General features: G+C 49.7%; 1 protein-coding gene across 1 annotated transcript in view; it reads left to right on the top strand.

Annotated features, from left to right (window-relative positions):
• The window catches only part of CLPB (ClpB family mitochondrial disaggregase), a 161,130-nt gene that overhangs the window by 27,538 nt on the left and 116,136 nt on the right, over nt 1–17,456 (top strand). The gene's annotated exons all lie outside the window — the stretch shown is intronic.

The raw sequence follows: 17,456 nt of genomic DNA, 5'->3' as shown, positions 1-17,456 counted from the left end.
TTCTGGTAACCTTTAAAGGCACCCTCAAATATATTCAGTCTACAACTAAATTCAATTAGTTTTTATTTAAAAAAGAGAGAAAGAGAAATCCAATTTTAGAAAACATGGGACAGACGGTAGAATGAGCTTTGATGTTACAACCTCTCAGAGATGCTTTACTTAGTCACAAGTTCATAAGCAAAAAGGCTTAATTACTTGGGAAAACACAGGATTAAAGGAGGACACAAAAGCTGAATATCCGCTCTCGGGCGACACGATTCGAATCCGTGTGCCGAGTTCGTGTGTGGTGCAAACTTTGATGTGAGCTATGACAAGCTGAAAGTCGTGACCCCCTTGGGGAGCTCCTTAGGATGGGCAGAGAGGCGGGGATTGGGGGTTGTTTGTTTAACTTTGATGTCCAAGCAGCAACGGGCCTTGCTGTTTGCATGTCCGCAGAGGGATGGATTTGGAGCCTCCCACCTTTGCTGCTGGACAATGGTCAGCGGTGGAGTGTGACGATTGTTGACCATTCCAAGTGATTGGTGGACCAGAACAGGGCCTGGGAGGTGCAAAAGCTAGAAGGGAGATGAGGAGAAAGGCTGTTCATGGTACAGTAATTACTCCAGATGGATCACCCTTCTGATTCTTTAAGATACATAGCCTAAAATCAGGTAGAAATGGTGACAAAAACATCTTGGCCTTCAGGACGCGATATGGTCTTGTTACGCATAAGACTAAAAACCGGGTGTCTTATTTGAGTGTCTGGCAAAAAGACAGAAGCTTTGGGCAGTGTTGGGTTTATTTTCCACACTATTGTGGATGATTATTGCCCATAATTTAAAGCAAAGGCCTTGGATCGCTGAAACTCAATATAACTCATCTGTAAATGCAACGAAAGAGTAAAGATTTCACATGGTCTGGAAGCAAGCATAAACTAGGGCCAAACTCATCCCTCATGTAACTACTCTGTTGGCATCACTGGGGAGTGAACCTGGCCTCTGCTGCTATGTCTAGCTTTACAGTGTACCCAGTAAGGTTTTCACCATTGGCTGGGAAATGTACTGAGCTGGAAATGACATAAAGAATGTCTGAAATGCCCTCCAGGTCGTCCACTCACACATGTAGTATAACTACCGACCCATTTAACCCGACTACTATAAATATAGTACAACTACTGACCCATTTAACCTGGTATTAGATACATAATTTGGATGTAAGGTACGATGGAAATGGTTCTAAAAGAGCACTAGGAGTTGATAGTTTTGATTCAGTGACGGCTCCTTTCCAGTGCAAGGTATTTCTTGGTTTTTTGAGACATAACGTGATGCGTTTGTTTTTCTCTCATGTAAAGTGCTGGGTGCGAACAGCACTGCCTGAACAGGTTACCGATGTCAGCATCCCAGCACATGTAGGCATAAGTTAATTGCATTATCTGACATGTACTAACATATGTAGGGTGCTCAGTTTTTCAAAATTGAGTCTATACTCTGACAAGGCATGATGTAAAAACAGGCCCTGCTTACTTAACAGACTTGCCCTCGTGTATATCCAGCCACAGCAGCAGATGTTACTGACCAAACTAATTATTTACTCTTTGGAGCACTTCATAGCCCAGCAGTATGAGTAACCACACATCAGAAGAACTGTGAACTAAGTTCTGAAGGTACGTTTTAGGTGTTGCTGGTATTTGAGCAAGGGTCTCAGCTTGACATTCAGGTGCCAGAAGAGTTTATAGTGCTGGCAATCTGGCTGGGCATGTTTAAGCTATAGGAATAAGGGGATTTCTAAGGTGGCGGGGTCCTTTCGCAAAGGACCCCCATCAGGATGAGCAGCACGGCAGTGAAAAGCAGCAATTTCGAAGAGCCGCATCCAGCAGCGTGCTAATGAAGCACTGAGGTATGCATTTCAGCGCCTCATTAGCAATCTTCGAAATGGCTACTGCCCGGCCATTTTGAAGATCTGGGCTGGTGTAGACACAGCCACTGAGAGAAAGGAACTGTAAGCCCCACAGTGCCACCTTTACAAAGTCACTACACTGTGGATGCTTTTTTTATTGTTCTTTATCTGCATAAAACCACTCCGTAGATGAGAACTTTACAGTTATGCCAGCCAATGCCAGCTCCTTTCCACTCCATTGTGAATCTAACCCACAGTGGAGACCTGGCTGCTTTTGGAGCGAAGGTTTGAGCTGCCCTTTGGAGCTCAGCCGAAGGTTAATGTCTGCCAGCTGATGAGGCAGGTGGTGGGGGTACCGCAGAGCCCATCAGCGCAGAGGTTGTCTGGGAAGGCAAAGAAGGAGTCTAGTGTTCTGGTCACAAAAGCTTGGACCCGTTTACCCGTGTTTGTGGAACAACTGCAGAGCTAGTGCATTCAGATTCAACTGGGGGAAGGCTAGTTCTTGCATCCCTCACCAGTGGCCCCTGCAGCTGTTGCTGTCCAGTCCCTCTCTGCTGGAAGGCTGATATTTTCAAACGGGTTATAGTAAGAGAAAACAGGGCTATGCTGTTTGTACAGCTTTGGCAAGGCTAGTAGACAGCAGGAAAGGTGGCAGAAATGTTAGGAAATGGGAAAGAGTAAACCTTCATTTCCCTCACCTAAGGACGCTGCAGATAAAGGACTGGAAAGATTCATTGGAAAACCTATCGAAAGGGAAATAAAATAATCTGGGTTTCAAACCAAGAACTGAGGTGAGAGCTCTTACTTCTGAGGGATATTTGTCACACACAGAGATATATGCTTTTGTATTGCCCTGATAGGACCCTGTTAATTTCAGTGTCTTTCAGTCATTGCTATGAGTCTGTCAGCTTTGAGTGTGGCCCAGCTGAGTGTTTCTAAGTGATGAAACTATTGTAGTCCTCTTCCTGAGGTGTTCTTGTTTAGAAATAATAATATTTTGGTTTAAGGAGTGTTTCCAGTCTTTTATGGTTAAGGAGGAAAGTAAAGACGTGATTAAATGACTTAACCAAGGCTACAGAGGTTTGTTGTCAGAGGCGAAGTCCTTGCCCTGGACAGGGTATGGTCTGAGGACAAAGCCACATGGAGCATTTGGGAAAGTGATACAAAACACAAGCAATGTGCTGAAAGACATGTGGCTTATATGTTATATGTACCTGTAATTCCCTTTCTTTCCCCCGTGCTAGTATATAGCTTCATTCCATTTTCCATCCCTCTCCCTCCTTATATTCAGTCCCAAGTTTGCATGGAGGTGAGCAGTTCATGCCTAATACCAATAAATAGCCTAGCTGAACAGAGGTCCTGGTCTGGGGTGGCATGTGGCTCTTTGAGCAATGAAACGCGGCTCCTGATTGGGAGTACTTTCCACTGCTCTGTGTGCTCTGAGGAAGGGGTGGGAGATCGGGTTAGAGCAGGAAGGCTACAAGTGTCTGGCTCAGTGAGCCAGGGGTTAAGGTTAGAGCGAGGGGGGTTGGAGCTGCCTGGCTTTGGGGAAGCAGCTGGGCATTGAGCCACGTATTATATGTTTAATTTTATCTATCTGTCTATATATTTATCTATCTAGATAGCTATTATATATCTACATAGGTAGATAGATAGATAGCTGTATACAAATAAATATATAGTACATGGCGCTTTGCACTCTGTCCATGGCTGTTTTAGCTCTTAGTCCCTAACTGGCTGGCCACCACTGCCTTAGTCATCTAGGCTGTGTCTGCACTAAAGAGTTTTGTCAACATGGACATAACTCAGGGAGCATCTACACACGTAAGGCATTCTGTCGACAGAGCCCTGCGTTTGCCTCGCCAGCATTAAGTGCAGCGCAGACGCTTCTGTCGACAGCAGAGGGGGCTTCCGGTTGCAGGGCAGCCCTCTTTGCAGAGCTGCCATTCCGCTTCCTGGCACCCGAGGGCAGTGCAGTCTGGCAGCTCTCTGTCGGCAGAGCAAGCTGCGTGTAGATGCAATCTGTTCACAGAGGTTCTGTCGAGGTTACCCTGTCGACCGTAACTTCTGTCGATAAGTGCTCCCAGTGTAGACCTAGCCCTGGTGCCCTGTAGGTGCTGTGAAGGAAGTGTCTGTCCAGGAGGGGTGTACATGCTCTTTGTTGAAGTCTGTCCCACTGTGAATCTTTCCCTTATTAAGGGCTCATAATACTCTCTTAAAGGAGCTTGGGCAGTCCCAGTGTTCTGTATGGGGAAGTGTGGCGTTTCTCATGTAATGTGTCCCTGTTCCCTGCTGCTTATGCTTTTAACTGAGTCTCACTGTTGGCTCCTTGTCTCTTAATGGTATGGTGTTAGTTCCTTGTCCTTTCCCACAAGGACATGCATATTCCTACTGCATCTGTGGTACCTCTCTGCTTTCCCCCAGCTCTCGCTTCTTACTTTTCCCAATCTTCTGATTTTACCTCCTTTACATGTGCTCAGCTTCATCCCCTTTTTGCTGCAGTCCCCCATGCCTGGATCCCTCTACTGTGCTCAGCCACCAAGAATCTTGTCCTTCCTCTTTCAGGTCCCTCCTTAATACCCCACCTCTCTGAGAGTGTCTTTCTAGCTTCTCCTGCTCACTAATCCCTGGGTCCTCCCTCTCCTCTCTCTCTCCTGAATTCAATTGTTAGCTGTTCACGGCTGGGGAATATGCCTCTTCCCTAAATGAAGAGCACTTTGTACAGCTAATGGGCTGTATATGTGGTTTTTATTAGTAGCGATCATATGTAATGCATGGTATAGATTAGTGGGTACGTTCTAAGGAGTGTGACGTCTCTGTAGCTGTTCTCTCTGTCTATAGGCAGTGATGTGATTAACTAGCACAGTCTAGTACCTATATTAGGTACATACATCTGCTTCATATCCTCTTCTCAGTCTTTCCACTTCAGGCACGTAATTCGGAGGTCTCTGATACAGCACTAGGCAGCTGGGATAAATATCCTGAAGCTTATAGAGTCAGGCGCATGGTTGGCACGTGGACTTGCATGCATAACATACCAGTTGTGCCAGTGTGGGCTGTGCTGTCTTTTCACAGAGCCAGCTGAAGATGAGGTTTTGATGTCGGTCTTGGGCATTGCATTAGCCATCACCTTGGAGTACATGCCCATGGGGATCCTGTGCATGGGACATAATGCACCCCATGCATGCAAGAGCAAGGTCTTTGGAATAGCAGTGTTGTAAGGCCATGCTGGAGTGAGTTATGTCCTTGTGCCCTCCCCCAAGGGCACGAAGGGTGGAGCAGCGACAAGCCTAGGTGCCAACTTCCAGCTGAGGTGTGTGCACAACCCTCCCCACCCCCAGTCCCACACCCACCCCTTCTTCCAAACCCCTACCTCTTTCTGCCGTTTCCCCTGAGGATGCTGCATTCTCCCTCTCCCTCCTGGAGCCTCTGAATGCTGCAAAACAGCTGATTTGCGGTGCTGGGAGGGAGGAGGAGGAGGAGCTAGTCAGTGGGTGGGAGATACTGCAGGGATGGGGCCAAGGCAGGAGCTTGGCGGCTGGTGGAAGATGAGCACCTGGCCAGTTTTCCCCTTGGGTGCTCTTATGGAGTCACTGCTTATGGCCACAAGCATCCCTCAGTTCTCCCAGGTGTGTTTTCTCTCGATATGCTTCAGGAGCAATCCCCTGGCAGAAATTCACCAGGTAGCTACATGGAATAACTCCTTGGTTCTTCTACGAGTGTCCCCGTGGGTGCTCCACAATAGGTGTCGGGCTCGCCCCTGCGCCACAGATCGGAAACTTTCCAGCAGTTTCTCCCGGACCACGCATGCGCCGGCGCGCGCCGCTCCCTTGCGTGTCCCCGGCCACGTGCGCGATCCGGTCCCCGCCAGTTCCTTCTCAACCGCCATCGGCTGCAGACGGAATCCGCTCAGGCTACGGCCAGAGTCAGCTTAGTTAGAGTTTTTTTAGCGTAAACTGTTGTTTTTTTCTTGCAAAAAAAAAAAAAAGGAGAAAAAGAAGAAAGGGGGGGAAAAAAAAAATATATATATATATATATATATATATATATATATAAGATTTAGTAAAGAGAGAGAGGAGTGGAGAAGACGCGGGGACGTGAAGGCCAGTAGGCCTCCGGCCGCGGCGGGCTGCGGTCCACGAAAGGGGAACAGGCACAAATCTAGTGCTAAGTACCATATTAACAACTCAAAGACTCACTGCGATGTCCTCTTCAGGATTCAAAAAGTGTGAGTCCTGCCAGGAAGCTATGCCGGCGTCTGATGGGCATAGTCAATGCATTAGGTGCCTGGGGGAATCACACATTACCCAGAAGTGTTCCCATTGTGCAAAGCTCACAGCCAGGGCCAGAAAAGACAGAGAAATGTGGCTGAAAATGCTGTTGTTTGATAAGGCCCTCCAGCCCGACGTGCCGGAGAGGCCTCAATCGGAGGGACCCCCTGGGCTCCATAAAAGGAAAGCGGCTTCCCTCACTCCCTCAGTGCAGAAACGGAGGAAGCTCTCTCCAGCTCAATCCCTGCCGGCGGTCACAGCGAGCGGGACGGGCATAGCACACAGCCCCCAGCCGCAGATCCAAACAAGCAACAGCACAGCAGCGCACGTGGCAGAGGCTGAGCCTCCGATTACTAAACAACCAACACGCGCAGCTCTCAGAGCAGCAGCCAGGCAAGCGCCAGAATCGGCGGCACCGCCACAAGCGGCACTGACCCCCGCGGCGCCAGCAGTGCAGGGCCAACAGGCATGCAGCCTGCAGGCACTGGAAGACGTTATCCGCACGGCACTGCAGCTGAGTGTGCCGAGCGTGGCGCCGACAGCGGGACCGAGATCCCCGGCACGGGAGGGGGCGGTGCCAGCCCCGCAGGGGAGGGGTAAGGCGAGAGCAAAAACCCGACACCTCAGCCCTTCTCTGGACAGGGCTGCAATGCTACTCTCAACAAGCCCTCCTCTTATGCTGCGCACGCCACCCAGAAGACATGGGTCTCCTCCAGCCTACCCAGAGCCTCCTTCTCCGTTCCTCCAACCAGCGTCACCATGGCTTGGGCCACCTTTGCCTTTTCTGGGATTGGATCCCTTGGATTACTATCACAAACCAGTTTCACCACTGTCTGAATCATCGCAGAGATCTCGCTCTCTGACACTGGGGGGTAGACACCCCGAGAGTGGTCCAGGTCTCCATCCCAGGAACCATTTCCGTGCTGCCATGGTCGCTCTTACCATGCTGGGCACAGACACCCCAGGCATACACCTAGGGGCAGGTCCCCCCTGACCGTCCGATACCCCCGCGGACACTCTCGGATGGGGACGGAAACACAGTTGTCTCAAGGGGAGTTGATTTTGGAAACCCGAGACTTTCCTTTGCAAGCCTCTAGCGAGCGGGTGTACCATCGACCGCAAGAACCTGAGAGTTCAAGGGAGGTCTACCCTCGTGGTTCCTCCTTGTCCTCCCCCGACGAGGCTACGGCCCCTGGGGACGTTGCTCCACCAGACGACCTCAAACAGTTTCAGGAGCTGTTTAAAAGGGTGGCTTTCACGCAAGGCATCCAAACAGCAGAGGTACAGGAGAAGCATCACAAACTCCTCAAAAATCTGAGACCCCCGGCCTCATCCAAAATCGCTATCCCACTCGACGAAGCCATCTTGGAGTCAGCCACCACCGTATGGCAGACCCCGGCTTCCGCTCCACCTACAAACAAGAGAGCGGATAAGAAATACTTCGTCCCGGCGAAGGGCATGGAGTTCCTTTTTAGTCACCCACAACCAAATTCATTGGTGGTAGAATCGTCTCAGCAGAGATCAAAGACTTCCCAGTACAAAGCGGTGGGTATGGACAGAGATGCCAAGAAGCTAGAGCTGTTCGGCAGAAAGGTATACTCCTCCTCCACCCTGCTGTTGAGAATGGCAAATTATGCAGCACATCTAGCGAACCATAATTTCGACAATTACTCCAGGCTTACTTCTCTCATGGATTCGCTTCCAGAAGATAAGAAGCCAGTGCTGAAGGCGATTGTGCAAGAGGGCTATGCAGCTTCGAGGACAGGAGTCCAGATCGCCCTGGACATGGCAGATGCGGCGGCACGCTCAACGGCTACAGCAGTGGTCATGCGCAGGGAATCCTGGCTTCAGACATCGGGTATCCCGAGGCATCTGCAGGCGAAGATTGTTGATCTCCCCTTTGACACGCAGAAGTTGTTTGCAGATTCAACCGATTCGGTCCTTCACTCCAGTAAGGACTCAAGAGCTACACTCAGAACCCTGGGTATTTATACCCCTCCATACAGGAAGAAAAAGTATTACCCTCAACAAAGACGATACCCGTACCAACCACAGCGTGCTCAGTACCAACGGGGCTACGACCAAGGGCGACATCAACAGCAGCAACAGTATAGAACTCCTAGGTGACGTTCCCAACAAAGCCGTGCATCCTCAGGGCAGGCCCAAAGGCAACAAGTTTGACGAGCAGGTCGAGGGCTGCACTATCACTACCATCGCGCAATGCCATCCCCAGCTAATGTTCCATCATAGCCTCCGACCGTTCCACCCCCAATGGCAAAAGATCACCACAGACAAATGGGTACTGGAGATCATAGCCATGGGTTACGTGATCCCCTTCCAGTCGCTCCCACCGCCAAAACCTCCGCCCAGGCCCCACCTCAGGGATGCTTCCCACGAGGCGAGACTCAAACAGGAGGTGGACCACCTTATGTTCATAGGGGCGGTGGAAAGAGTGCCGGAGCGATTCCAGGGGAAAGGGTTTTATTCACGATACTTCCTTACAGAGAAGAAAACAGGAGGCTGGAGGCCCATCTTAGATCTTCGGGACTTCAACCGGTACTTGCGCAAACAACGTTTTCGGATGATCAGTCTCCTCTATACTCACGGCACTGGACGATGGAGATTGGTTTGCAGCCCTCGACTTACAAGGTGCGTATTTTCATATAACAATCCACCCGGCATACAGACGCTTTCTCCGTTTTGTGGTCGGCAAGGAGCATTTCCAATACAAGGTTCTTCCGTTCGGCCTCTCCTTGGCCCCCAGAGTCTTTACCAAAACCCTGGCAGTGGTGTCAGCCTACCTGCACAGACAAGGGGTATTTATATTCCCATATCTGGACGACTGCCTACTGAAAGGGGCCTCGAAGGCAGAGGTACTACGCATGATACGCGTAACAGCAGACACGTTTTCTTCGCTGGGCCTGGTCGTCAACCTCGCGAAGTCCAAGACCGACCCCACACAAGACATAGAGTTCATAGGGGCACATATAAACTCTATTACAGCAAGGGTCTATCTACCCGACGCCCGCTTTCGCGCCATCAGTTCGCTGGTGCAAGTCATTACATTCAGCCCCACGGTGCCGGTCTTAACGTGCTTGCAGCTGCTAGGCCACATGGCGGCGGCAACGTTTGTGGTGCAGAACGCCAGATTGCATATGCACAGCCTGCAACATTGGCTGGCGAGCATCTACAAGCCGGCATCCCGCACTGTCCGCAGGGTGGTGTCGCCCACGACAGAGGTGCACAGATCCCTGCAGTGGTGGGTAAACCCCAAGAACATGCTGACAGGGGTACCCTTTCACCAACCACAAATCTCTATTTTTCTTACTACAGATGCTTCCCACATAGGATGGGGAACTCACATCGGCGACGAAGTGACGCAAGGACTATGGTCCCCTATGGAACAGTCACTGCACATAAATATACTGGAGCTCACAGCAGTGTTCAATGCCTGCAAACACTTTCGAGACCACATACAAGGCAAAGTAGTTGGGATCAATACAGAGAATACCTCCACCATGTTTTATATAAATCGACAAGGAGGAGCTCGATCCCGTGCCCTATGTGCGGAAGCAGTCCGGCTGTGGAACTAGTGCATCGCCAACAATATAACGTTGAAAGCCTCGTATTTGCCGGGCGCTCACAACGTGAAAGCAGACCAGCTGAGCAGGCGCTTTGCACTCACGCACGAATGGCAGATCCGTTCCGATCTGCTACGACCGATCTTTCACACATGGGGGTTTCCTCAGATAGATCTGTTTGCCACTCAGCACAACAAGAAGTGCCCCCAGTGCTGCTCCAGGGCAGGATTGGGGTGGGGGTCCCTGGGGGATGCATTCATGATTTCATGGAAGGGCCCCCTATTTTTCGCGTTTCCCCCCACAGTGCTCATCCACAAGGTCTTGCAGAAAGCCAGAAGGGAGAGAGCCCGCATGATTCTAGTAGTCCCAACGTGGGATCGACAGCAATGGTTCCCCTTGCTTCTGCGCATGTCGGATCGTCCACCGCTCCCCCTTCTGGTGGCGCCAGACCTACTCACGCAGGCCCAGGGGTCCATAGTGCACCCACACCCTCAAGGCCTGCGCCTACAAGCATGGCTAATCCATGGCTCAGCTCCCTAGAGAGCACATGTACGGAGGGAGTACAGCAAGTCCTGGAGAGTAGCTGAAGGATCTCTACCAGGAAGACCTACAAGCAGAAATGGACTCGATTTATTGCATGGTGTTCTGCCAAGCAGTCAGCTCCCCTTGATGTTCCTATACCTGTAATACTAGAATACTTACTGGACCTCAAGAAGGGCGGGCTTTCCCTATCCTCGCTAAAGGTCCACCTCGCCTCTATATCTGCTTTTCGGCATGAAGAGGAGGGGCCCACGGTATTTGCCCATCCTATTGTTACTAGGTTCCTGAAGGGGCTTGTAAACCTGTACCCCCCTCGGAAACCGCTTCTACCATCGTGGAACTTGGACCTGGTGCTCAGCGCACTAACGGACCCACCTTTTGAACCCTTAGCCACAGTTCCTCTACGTCTCCTTACGATAAAAACAACCTTCCTCCTTGCAATCACATCAGCTTGGAGGGTGAGCTCGCTCGCAGCAGTTATGGCAACGCCGCCCTGCACAGTATTCTCAAAGGAGGCGGTAACCTTACGGCTGCACCCGGCCTTTGTTCCAAAAGTTTCTTCAGAGTTCCACCTTAACGAACCTAGAGTTTTACCCTCGTTTTACCCAAAGCCTCACAGCTCTGGCAAGGAGGCATGCTTGCATCTCCTGGACGTGAGGAGGGCGTTGGCCTTCTACATAGACAGAACTAAGTCCTTCCGGAAAACGGACAGACTTCTAGTCTCTCTCGCCCCCAGGTCGAAAGGAGAGGGTCTCTCTTCACAGAGAATCTCGAAGCACATTGTGTCCTGTATAAAAACGTGCTACGAACTTTGAAAGACTCCTTTGCTGGCCCTCCCTAGGGCTCACTCCACCAGGGCGGTGGCGGCGTCAACAGCCTTTTTCAAGGCCATCGCGTTAAAAGACATCTGTAGAGCGGCGACCTGGTCATCCTATGACACCTTCGCCAAGCATTATGCTCTGCACCGGGTATTCGAAGAGGATACCCGTCTGTCGACTGCAGTCCTTTCAGGGGCAAGCTGCATATAAACTGATTACCCACCTCCTTACTTGGGTTACTGCTGGGTAGTCACCTGTTGTGGAGCACCCACGGGGACACTCGTAGAAGAAAGAGAAGTTACTCACCGTAGTAACGATGGTTCTTCGAGATGTGTCCCCGTGGGTGCTCCACCACCCGCCCATCCTCCCCGCTTTGCATCTCTGTTTAGTGTTTTTCAGGAGCATCCGAGGCGGTTGGTCAAGGAACTGGCAGGGACCGGATCACGCACGTGGCCGGGGACGCGCAAGGGAGCGGCGCGCGCCGGCACATGCGCGGTCCGGGAGAAACTGCGGGAAAGTTTCCGATCTGCGGCGCCGGGGCGAGCCCGACACCTATTGTGGAGCACCCACGGGGACACATCTTGAAGAACCATCGTTACTACGGTGAGTAACTTCTCTTTCTTGTTAAACACTGAACCCTTGACACAGCTGCAAGGTCTGATGCCAGAACTGGTGGAGTCGTGTTACAATTGCAGTGTGGTTAGCGATGGTCACAACTCCTCAATCCCACCTTCCAGCTGGGGCACAGCTTATCAGTGTCCTGGAGGGGGATGCAGACACACACAGACTCAGAGAAGAGAGAGTGGTTATGTACCTCGTAGTCAGAGGTTTTACACCCAGAAGGCACCACCCAATCATCTGGTCCAGTGGTTTTCAGATGTTGGGTTGCAACCCAGTACTGGGCATGGAATGTCAGCCACTGGGTCACCTTGCTGTAGGGTGACCAGCAGACTTCCTTCCCGTCCTTACACCGCAGACCACGCTGCACCCTGGAAGCCTCCAGCAGCAGGCCCGGGTGCTGGTTCCTGGCCAATGGAGGCTGAGGTGGCTGGTGCCTCTGTGTGAGAGCAGAGCACAAAGCTGCTTGTATATCTCTGCCTAGGAACCACGTCTGCGGCTGGCTGCCTCCAGGGCGCAGTGTGGTTTGTGGTGCCAGGTCACATAGGAAGCCTGCCTTAGTCCCCCACCCTGCTGCTGACTAGGAGCTGCTGGAGGGTAAGCTCATGCCCAGACCCCCAGCCCTAAGCCCCTGAGAACCCTCAACCCTCTCCTGCCCCCCACACCCTCAGCCCCAGCCCCACCCCAGAGCCTGCACTCTAGTCAAATGCTATCATCGTGTTGGGTCACAGGCATCAACAGGTTTCTGCAGCTGGATTGCCAGAAGAAAAAATTTGAAAAACCCTCATCTGTTCGGAGCTGCTGTATATCACAGGCCACCAAAATCACCCAGCCCCTGTCCACTAAACCCAGCAACTGAAATGAAAGGATTATCATCCCGAAGAACCCAAGCTCTTGTACGCCACGGATACAGTAACCCTGGCTCTCCAAAATGTTTTCCATGTGGATCCTCCAACCCACCCTCCATCCCTGCTTTTTGGAGTCGTCCTTCTCCGGGACCTGCACAAGCGAGGGAGCAGAGGGTTGGTTGCAGCTGCTCTGCCCTTTTCTGCGCTACAGGGGAGGGGAGGTATCCATGGCCCAGGTGCAGCCTTGTCAACTCACAACTCAAAAGATTCTGATCTCACATGCATAGGGCACGTGGACATCTAATTTGAGTTTCACATGGATGAGAACATCAGGGAGAATCAGAATTACGGGAAGGGGAAGTATCTGCTCTTCCCTCCTCTCCTCCCCTCGACTCCCATGCTGAGTTCTACAGAAAGTTAAGATATATCTATCCTAGGGATCCTTTTTGTGTGCAGCAGGACCGGTGCCTTCTGCAAGCCCAGCACTGCCCCTCATCAAAATCCCTGGAAGCCCTTGCATTGTGTTCTGAACCTCCCGGTCACTAGGATCACTGCCCTTCGTGCTTCATCAGCTCCAGCTGCCTGAGTGTTGGTAGGTTTGCAGTGCAGACCCAGCCACAGCAAGCCCTTGCCCCCCAGGAGCCTTGCTCTTTTTCCTTAACAATATGCTGGCCAAGCCTCTAAAAGCAGAAAGCACTTAACTGCAATCGATTTAACTGCCCAGTGAACTTTAGTTAAGCATTGCTCTCTGAATCATCAGCAGGGTCAATTTAGATTTATATTTGCACAGATGGACAGCCTCTGCCTCTGATCAAATTAAAACTCGATCAGCAAATTAAACCCAGGACTTGATGAGGCTGTTGAGCACAGGTGAGTTATTGAGGAAAGGTTGCCTTTACAGCTCAGACCCACTGCAGGCCCCTTCCCTAATGCACCACCTTGCCAATGAGAAAGTATGCTCTCCCAGACACACCCAGCAGCCTGCGGGAGGGAAAGAACAGGAAATACATCACAGTTTAAGGTGAGGGGAACGCTGGATTCATGTCGCAGCCTTTGCAACGACTCACCTGTAATAACTGTGAGCTGCTGCAGAAGTAAGAACAGGGCGTAAAGGATGATAGGATGTGCTCTTCCTTCTGCTGTTCCATAGAGCACTGTCATGACTGGATCTCATATTGAGTTACAAAGCTTAACTGAGCCGCACAATTCCCCTGAGAGGTAAGAAAGAATTAGCCCCATTTTACAGATGTGGAAACTGAGGGCCGAAAAGGTGGTGTCTTGCTCATTGTTACACAATGGCTAAGTGACAGGTGGTAGTGGAACCGAGGACTTCTGGCCCCAGTCGTTTGCCCTAGCTCATTGTTCATCTTTGTTTTGAAATATAATTGTTTTTTTCAAGTTACCTTATTTCCTCTGATTATGTTCATGCACTTTCTTGATGAGTGTAGCGACATCTGTATTTCCATTGCATTATCACTGCCATATTTGCAAATGCTAATTTGCTTGACTGTCCTATTACCTGCAAATTGGACAGGTGCAATCAATACTTGTGATTCCAGAAATGTCTGGCTGGCTCTTTGAAGAAAAATGTAGTGACATTGGCTGCCTGGAGGGGACCCCATGTCACGGAGGGAGGAGGTTAGATTGAAGGATGATTGGATAGAGATGCTAATCATACAACAGATAATTGTCCTTTTGAGTTGAGACCAGCAAGCTCTTTTCGTTTCCTTTTTGTAGTGGTTTGATGGGAATTGGTTTGGAATGTGTGACATACTGTATCAGAGCTATCTTCTAGGGACAGGGTTCTTCAACACCCAATTTCAGGATTAAGGTTAGACTCGCAGGAGTGGATTGTGACTCTGCTTTTTGACATGAAGCCTCCCAACACCTTTATGAGTTAGCAAAGTGTAGTTTTAGCCATCTTACAGATGGGGGAAGTGAAGCAGGCAGATGTACAGAACAGAACCCAGCAGTTCCGTCTCTGGGTCCTTTTGCTCTCACCAGCATCCGGCACTGATTCTATATAGCTCTTCAAAGTTTTTATGAAAACAAACATTCTCCGGAAAAGTCTCCTGGTCTGCGTTATGAATGAAGAGAAAGAGCCTTCTTATAAGTATTGCTGAGAACATGGAAGTGGAGGTGTGGGTAAAGAGCTTAAGGAGAATGCCCAGTAGACAGCTGGGGAGAAGGGAAAAGCGGATGGAGTTGCCAAGGAAGTAGAGTCATTTTTTGTGTTAACATTATGACTCACCTGCTGACTGTGTCTCAACCCTGAGCCAGAAGGTTGTGGGTTCAAGTCCCATGCTGGAACTAGGGTTCATTCTTCTTAGTGGGTTTTTCTTTTTAAACTCTTAAGCTGGAGAGGATGAACCCTATGGCGTATCATAGCCTGCCACTTTACCTGTAGTAGCGGGGTCCTTCAAATCCAGGCGATGTTTCAGTGCAAATATCTTTCTGGATGAGAAGAACTTGAATGTCACCAGAATTTTCATGGCTAAGGGCTTTACATTGCAACACGTCAGAGAGGGACTCCTGGAATTCTGATGAGAGAGAGTTGCTGTAAATGATGTGGTATGTGTGGCTGTGACAGAATAAATAAGGAGCACACATTGCTCAGATACAACCCCCCCTCACAGATTTTGTATCTTTGTCTCAGACTTGGGTGTTGTCATGAGGTTCGGAGTCCCCAAGCTCTGCACCCTGCCAGCAGGCAGGAGCGACTCTCACTCAGCAGGAGAGCAGTGAGTTTATTAGCCAACAGGGCACAGCGTCGTACAGAGGAGTCAGTACAGCAGGCAGAGACAGCCAGCCCAATCCGTGTTGGGGAGAGGAGGCCCCCAGAGCCCAGGCCTTGCCCCTTCCTTTGTCTCTCTCTACCCCAGCCCAGACTCCCTGCTTTTCAACTTCCGGTTCCAATTCGCACCCCTCAGGCTCTACCTCCCCCTTTGTCTGCAGTCCAGAGGTGTTACCTGGTCGCCTCAATTACCCTCAGCAGGAGCCCCCGACCGTCTGTGAGCCACACGTGTTGAGAGTCTCTGGGTTAGACTAAGAGGGGTAAAAAACAAGGGTGATGTCCTGATAGGCATCTACTACAGGCCGCCTAGCCAGGTGGAAGAGGTGGATGAGACTTTTTTGAAACAACTAACAAAGTCAAGCAGGGCCCCAGATTTGGTGGTGATGGGGGACTTCAACTATGCAGATATATGTTGGGAAACTAATACAGCAGGGCACAGACTATCCAGCAAGTTCTTGGATTGTATTGGAGACAATTTTTTATTCCAAAAGGTTGAAAAAGCTACCCGGGGGGAAGCTGTTTTAGATTTGATTTTAACAAATAGGGAAGAATTGGTAGAGAACTTGAAGGTGGAAGGCAGCTTGGGTGAAAGTGATCACGAAATCATAGAGTTCACAATCCTAAGGAAGGGTAGAACAGAAAACAGCAAAATAGAGATAATGGATTTCAGGAGGGCAGATTTTGGTAAACTCAGAGAGCTGGTAGGTAAGGTCCCATGGGAAGCAAAGCTGAGGGGAGAAACAGCTGAGGAGAGTTGGCAGTTTTTCAAAGGGACATTATTAAGGGCCCAAAAGCAAGCTATCCCGCTGCATAGGAAAGATAGAAAATATGGAAAAAGACCACCTTGGCTCAACCAGGAGATCTTGCGCTATCTCAAATTAAAAAAGGAATTGTATAAAAAATGGAAACAAGGAAAAATTACAAAGGATGAGTATAGGCAAACAACACAAGAATGCAGGAGAAAGATTAGAAAGGCTAAGGCACAAAATGAGCTCAAACTAGCTACAGGCATAAAGGGAAACAAGAGGGCTTTTTATAAATATATTAGAAACAAGAGGAAGACCAGGGACAGGGTAGGGCCATTGCTCAGTGAGGAAGGAGAAACAGTAACAGGGAACTTGGAAATGGCAGAGATGCTCAATGACTTCTTTGTTTCGGTCTTCACTGAGAAGTCTGATGAAGGAATGCCCAACATAGTGAATGCTAGTGGGAAAGGGGTAGGGTTAGAAGTTGAAATGAAAAAAGAACAAGTTAAAAATCACTTAGGAAAATTAGATGTCTGCAAATCACCAGGGCCTGATGAAATGCACCCTAGAATCCTCAGGGAGCTGATAGAGGAGGTATCTGACCCTTGATCTATCGTCTTTGGAAAATCATGGGAGACAGGAGAGATTCCAGAAGACTGGAAAAGGGCAAATATAGCGCCCATCTATAAAAAGGGAAATAAGAATAACCCAGGAAACCACAGGCCAGTCAGCTTAACTTCAGTGCCAGGAAAGATAATGGAGCAGGTAATTAAAGAAATCATCTGCAAGCACTTGGAAGGTGGTAAGGTAATAGGAATCAGCCAGCATGTGTTTGTAAAGAATAAATCTTGTCAAACTAATCTGATAGCTTCCTTTGATGGGATAATGAGCCTTGTGGATAGGGGAGAAGAGGTAGATGTGGTCTACCTAGACTTTAGTAAAGCATTTGATACGGTGTCTCATGATATTCTTATCAAAAACCTAGGCAAATACAATTTAGATGAGGCTACTATAAGGTGGGTGCATAACTGGCTGGATAACCGTACCCAGAGAGTAGTTCTTAATGGTTCTCAATCCTGCTGGAAAAGTATAAAAAGTGGGTCTGTGTTCCGCAGGGATCTGTGTTAGGACCGGTTCTGTTCAATGTCTTCATCAGTGATTTAGATATGGCATAGAAAGTACGCTTATTAAGTTTGCAGATGATACCAAGTTGGGAGGGGTTGCGACTACTTTGGAGGATAGGGTCATAATTCAAAATGATCTGGATAAATTGGAGAAATGGTCTGAGGTAAACAGGATGAAGTTTAATAAGGACAAATGCAAAGTGCTCCACTTGGGCAGGAACAATCAGTTTCACACATACAG

The sequence above is a fragment of the Carettochelys insculpta genome, chromosome 1 (genome assembly GCF_033958435.1).
Source record: "Carettochelys insculpta isolate YL-2023 chromosome 1, ASM3395843v1, whole genome shotgun sequence".
Lineage (NCBI taxonomy): Eukaryota > Metazoa > Chordata > Testudines > Carettochelyidae > Carettochelys > Carettochelys insculpta.
This window is presented reverse-complemented; position numbering and strand designations above follow the sequence as displayed.